The 6,674-nt window shown below is 34.7% G+C and overlaps 1 long non-coding RNA gene across 2 annotated transcripts; it reads right to left on the bottom strand.

Annotated features, from left to right (window-relative positions):
• Positions 1 to 1,222: 1,222 nt before the first annotated feature.
• LOC107799488 (uncharacterized) lies at positions 1,223 to 4,206 on the bottom strand. 2 transcript variants are annotated; one of them, XR_012694896.1, is made up of 3 exons: positions 3,791 to 4,206; positions 1,848 to 1,949; positions 1,223 to 1,501 (listed from the first exon to the last, which is right to left on the bottom strand). It is a non-coding gene; the product is annotated as an uncharacterized LOC107799488 (long non-coding RNA). The 2 variants fall into 2 exon arrangements; XR_012694897.1 differs by lacking the exons at positions 1,223 to 1,501; positions 1,848 to 1,949 and adding an exon at positions 2,032 to 3,119.
• Between the last annotated feature and the right edge of the window lie 2,468 nt (positions 4,207 to 6,674).

Raw genomic sequence — 6,674 nt, 5'->3', positions numbered from 1 at the left:
CCCTCTCTTTATCTGTTATGTGACTAACTGAAAAAAGATTTTGCTCCCTTTTTGGTGGTCTGCAAAGTTTAAAGACATACATTATATTCCTTTCTATCTCAAGCAATAAAATACGATTACCTTTCAAGACTCTAGTAATTACTCATATAACATATTTTTAGTGTTGTATAGACACACCAAAGCTTCTTTGATCTCATATGATTCAAGTTTGAATTATTAATAAATTTTATGTAATTTAATAATCGGAACAATTTCTGTTCCAAAAATGATGCAATTTTGCTGTATCATAACTCGAAAAAAGATAAGTATGCTCAACCCCATCAAGTGTTCCACCATCGGAAGACATCACAATGTCTTGAACAAAGAAGTATCGTTTATTTGTTTGCGAAAACTAATTTGTTTACATATGCATAATAATGCTAACGGACACCATATTTGGGTAATAGTAATTCTCAATGACAATTTAAAAAAGGAAAAACAAAAATAACCCAAACAGAAAATCAAGTAACTGCAAAAACTTAAGATAAATATGCAAAATATTTGGTTAGCTCTTTGATTACACAACAGAGACATGAGATCCTTCCATAGAATTGAGTAGCTAATCATCTTGAGTATCTTATAGTTGGTAGGAGAAACACCCACTACCATATTTTTAATTGTAGGAGAGACAATTTCCCCTTTGAAATTTCTGGAACTATTGTCGACTGTCGACGCACCAGTTGACACCCTATTGTAAAGCCTTCGATTCTGTAGCCATGATTCCATTACCATTAGCAGGGCAAGTGTAAGCGAAGATGATAGCCCCATTATCATTACGCAGAATTTCACCTATGCCGCTCTTGCCAGTCTCTTTATAAAACTTTCATCGCTATCAAGTTTTCATTTTTATGAAGCAAGTCTATCCTAAGTAATATAACTGTTAATGATATTTTGCCTTAGCATTTCAACATATTCACAAAATCGAGTCCAATGCATATTGAGATTGCAGCTAGGGAGTAACAGCCAAGGTGGTATTGATCATTCAACTAATATCTTTCTCAATTTTGAACAGAGAGAACTTCTTGGAGTCACCATACGGTACCTCACCTTTATGCTTCCAAATGATCCAACAAATTACCAAAGCATAAATTTTGAGAGTAGCTCAATAATCTTATCCTTACATACTCTAGCGGAGCATCTTTACTGATTCTTTTGCACTCTATATTTTAGTATCAGAATAATGAGTTATAAAACTATCACACAGTAAATTTTAAGCTGTCAAACAAATTCTTGTTTTAGTTGAACTGAAAAATAGGAGTACTTGATTTTGACTTATAATGAAAACATCAATCCAATGATTAAGAGCATTGAGAGCTTTCCTTGAATGATGTGTGGTACGTGCCATTGCTACTCATTCAACTAAGTTAACAACTTGCCCGCTGACTAATAGTGCTGCTGCAACATTCAGTATCTAAATTTGCATTTATGCAGAGGCTTGATGTGATCAGCAAGAGTTCAAGTTCTACACATTGACAGTGTATAGAGGAAATCAGCTTAATTTGATTTATAATAACAGGTAATATTTCATAGCAAGTCTGATATATGGTAACTCAAAATACCTGGTTAAAGGGTTAAAATTATTTATATTGTCAGTATATATAACTTTGATCTATAAAAGATGATTTGCTAAGTACTAATCATGTGATTCAAGGGACTCAATCACTGTTGCGACTCTAAAGGGTATTCTGAACCAATATTGCTACGTCATAAGATATCGTGCAAGCTCCACATATAGCATATGACAAAAATAGGTATAATCCTAGTATAATGACTTAGCATAAAAGGATCAAGAAAATATAATGACTTACCAATACATTTTCAATTGGCCCATTTTCTTTCAACCGAAAGCATACGCCTTAGTATCTCAACATTGTACTATGACTCCCCCTTGCAGGTTCTGTATAGTACAGCTTGATATACCAAAATCAATTGCAATGATACACAAATATTAGTTATTGTATTCTATGATGAGAAACCAGATTATTCTTCTTATTTTCTTCTTTTGGAGTCAAAAGGCAACAACAACTGAGATGTGCTTGAGAATGTTCATATTTTCAAATTTGTTCTGCTTCAGGCTATGTAAGTAATGAATGAAAAAGAAGCAAACTTTAGCAACCACAATCTTCAAATATTGATGAAAATATAATTTTCAGAATAAACAAAACAGAGAATATATGTATTGATCTCAGTTCAATTGTAGAACAACAACAACAACAACCCAATTGTAGAACATACTTTGAATTAAATTTGTCCAAATGGGCCACCAAACGTTGTGCTAGAAGAAGAGAAAAAAGATTCTTACATGGGTTAGAAGAGAATTTTTTAATATTTTCAGGTGTAACATAAGGACTGCTCCAGGTCCTGTCAATTCACATTGTATGATTGATAAAGCCAAGTGCAAGTTTATATATACAATACAATAAGGAAAAAAAAGAAAATCTTGCCAAGAGGACTCATTTAATGTAAACCTTCAGAATGAATAACTACTGTTCTCTACATGCCATAACTTTGCAGTGCTTTTGCCATCTTGATTACTATATCTTGTTTGTATACTCCAACAACAGTAAAAGCTACAAAAGTGGGTTTTCTTCCACTCCTTAGACACACAGAGCATGCATTGCACAGTAAAGATTGCAATTGTTGCTAACATTGATGGCGGGAATCGACGTAGATCAATAAACAACCTTTTCAGCAGGAACCAATATTTACAACTGAACTATAAAACCAAATTAGAGATCTTAATTATCAGACCAAGAAAGCTATAATCGTCACTATTTTACATGAACAGTTAGTACAATTCTTTAAACGTGAATCCTACAAACAAACTCTAAGGAAGATATAATTACAGTGAGACGCTATAGCCCATAACTATTAGCCTATTTACATGTATTAGAAAATGGGTGGCTAGTAAAAAATTGAAAAGGCCAGATATCGGTAAGGCTAATAGCTTACTGGTAGTTGCTTCTAATGGAACTAATGACTTCATAGCCAACACGTCAGAGTAAAATTCAATGCTTTCAAAGAAGTTTGAGGCCGATACATTTGCTGAGTGACAATGTAAAAAATCGACAAATGAGATCCTAGAGAAAAAAAAAAGCACAAAGAAAAACCTCAAATGATAAAATTCTTGATGTTCATCACATTTACACTTTTAATTGCAAAGACTGAAACTTTGAGAACCAAAACAAAACCAAAAAGGGAAAGAAAGACGAACCCAGATGATAAAATTGTCTAATCTTCATAAAAGTTACACATTTAAGTGTAAAAGTTAATAGTTTGAGAGAAAAAGGTTATGGGTACCTTTGGGTTATTTTTCATAAAAAGATGAAGAAAGAGAGCCATGAATTGTACTTGAAGATATAAAAGCCATTGCCAATTCTCTAACACAGAAATCTTCAATCCAAATAATAGAAAGTTTTTTATGTTTATCCCAACTCTTTATCAATACAACATTTGACGTGATTGACAACTTTTTTATACTGGAAAAGTATGGCCTACTTTTACACCCAAAAAATCTAAAATATTTTTCCCCGCAAGAAAATTGTAGTGAAAAGCATTTTCCTTCGTAGCAAATTATACTGGCATTTTTCCCCGCAAGGACAATAATACTATAGATCTACAATATAGTAATGACACCAATGTAGTGTCGCTGCATCAATTCTCCAATTCAATCAAATGTTTGAAAGAGAAGCATAAAATTTTCAGAATAAACAAAACAAAGATCAATATATCTATTGATCTCAAATCTTACCTTTTGAATGCTTGTTCTGCCATGGAAACTATCCTACCTGAATTGGATTTTGGGAAATCAACTACAATGGCAGATTCAGTTTTCTCCTTTCAATTGCCGGAACCCAACGATAAATCTATGCACAAACATTAAAGCCAAACCCTAACCTAATCGTGAAACCCCAACTTAGTATTTTTATTTGCGAATTGAGGAAAGGAGAACTCATATGCTTAAAATTCATTTGCCGGGTTGAGTTCGACAAAACATACTCATCAATTGATAAGCATGTATAGAATATGAGAGAAGGGTTACTGTTGATTTGAAGATAAAAGATACAGAATGATGGGCCGAAGTTTTTGTCAATAAACTGAATCTAATAACTTCCACAAAAAAGGTTCCAAAATGTGCCTTGGATTATGCTGTACGGTTACCCAATCTTGCCCATTCACATATATCAAGTTCAAAAATTTCTCATGGCTGACTTCTTTCTTTTTAATAATATATATAATATAATATATAATATATAATATATAATATATAATATATATAATATATATATATATATATATAGATAATTATGTTTAAAATTGTAGTAAAGGAGATATATATGGGGACACATGTGACAGCTAAAAGCCGATTATAGGTTTGTAAATTAAAATAATTAAGAAAAATAAGTAATCTGTGCAGTCAAATTAGTGCGGGAAGTTCTTTACAGAGTGTTACTGGAGACAACTTGAACTCTTAAAAGGAGCAGCTCGCTTGAGATTAAGAAATCTCGAAGTATTTTTCTTGGTCAGAGGTTCAACAATAACAATCCAGTGGAATTTCACAAGTGGGGTCTGGAGAGGATAGTGTGTGCACAGACTTTACCCTTACTCCGGAGGAGTAAAGAGACTGTTTCCGATAGACCATCGACTCACGACGATGGTAAAAGACAGTGGAGCAGTAACATCAAAGGAAGTCAGAAAGATAACACCAACAGCGTGATAACCAGAAAATAGCAAGAAAAACAATAACAATAAGCAGTAACAATGCCACAGTACTACAGACACAATTGAAGTAATAAGGACACAACAAGAGCCACTAGCATCCTAAGACATAACACTATCAAACTAGCCTCTTACAACCTAACTTACAACCCTAATAAAGTAATATGGACACAACATGAGCTACTAACAGCCTAAGACAAAATACTATAAGACTAGCCTTCTACCTCCTAACCTATAACCCTTATGCTCGGCCTCCACAACTTCATATCAAGGGTCATGTCCTCGAAAATCTGAAGCCGCACCATGTCCTGCCTGATCACCTCTCCCCAATACTTCTTAGGCCACCATCTACCTCTAGTCATACCCGTCAAGGCCAGCCATTCACACCTCCTTATCGAGGCATCCAGGCTTCTCCTCCGCACGTGCCCGAACCATCTAAGCCTAGATTCCCGCATCTTGTCTTTCATGGAAGTCACATCCACCTTATCTTCATTCCTAATCCTATCCAGTCTTGTGTGCCCACACATCCATTTCAACATCCTCATTTCTGTCACTTTCATCTTCTGGATATGAGAATTCTTGACTGGCCAACACTCTATACCATACAACATAGTCGGTCTAACCACCGATCTGTAGAACTTACCTTTAAGTTTCGGAGGCACCTTCCTGTCACACAAGACACCAGACGCTAGCCTCCATTTTATCCACCCCCTATACGGTGCGTGACATCCTCATCAATCTCCCCATCCTCTTAGATAACCAACCCCAGGTACTTGAAGCTCCCTTTCTTGGGGATGACTTGAGAGGCAAGTCTCACGTCCATGTCCACTTCTCCCGATACACCGTTGAACTTGCACTCTACGTATTCTGTCTTAGTCTTGCTCAACTTGAAAACTTTAGACTCGAGGGTCTGTCTCCAAACCTCCAACCTCTCATTAACACCATCTCGCGTCTCATCGATCAGAACTATGTCATCAGCGAATAATATACACTATGACACTTTCCCTTGAATATGGTGTGTCAATGCATCCATTGCCATAGCAAATAAGAAACGGGCTGAGTGCATATCTTTGGAGTAACCCCATAACAACCGAAAAATACTCTGAGTCACCCGCCACAGTCCTAACACGAATCTTAGCTCCATCATACGTGTTCTTGGTCAGAGGTTCATTAGAATATTTCCTGAATGACTTAATGAAATATCTAAAAGCTGTGGAGATTAATCAATAATCTTTCATGCAATAACAAGACAATGATGAAACAGAATTGACTTTATGAACGACATTTAAAAGCTGTGGAGATTATATAATGATCTTTCAATTCATCCATGTAATGCAAGAGCAAGATTCACGAAAGTTATTGATCTAACAAAAGAGTGGATCATATATATTTGCTGGAAACAACATTATAGTAAACTAAATACAACCATATTTTTATGTTAAAAAAATGTTTTAAGTAAAGTTGTCTGGTTGGAAAAGCATGGTGATGGCACGCAGCTACAGACTTTTGTGGAAGTGGTCCACCATAGAAATATTAGAGGAAGGAAAAGTGGCAAACAAAGAAAGAAGCATTAATGACAATTATTTACTCGTAAAATGATACAGTTAAATTTATAACGTAGTTTATTGACACGTAAATTAAAGTGATCCGAGAATATAAAGTAATGAAAATTAATATTGAATAAAATAAGAATATTTGAAGAAAAGGCAGTCTTGGCCTTGAATAGAACTTCTCCGGAAACAAGAACAATATTAAGAGCTAAATTCAAGCAGAACAATATTTAGCAGAATAAGAGAGTAATATTAATCTTATTTCATACAAGTCTTTTCCCTCTTCAATGACTAAAATTTCTCTATTTATAGCTAAACTAGGGGAGACAAGATCCTCAAATCAAGCTTCTCTTTAAGGTGAATAAA

This window comes from Nicotiana tabacum, chromosome 9 (genome assembly GCF_000715075.1).
Source record: "Nicotiana tabacum cultivar K326 chromosome 9, ASM71507v2, whole genome shotgun sequence".
Taxonomy (NCBI): Eukaryota; Viridiplantae; Streptophyta; class Magnoliopsida; order Solanales; family Solanaceae; genus Nicotiana; species Nicotiana tabacum.
The sequence above is the reverse complement of the archived record's forward strand: the minus strand, read 5'-3'. Positions and strand labels throughout refer to the sequence as shown.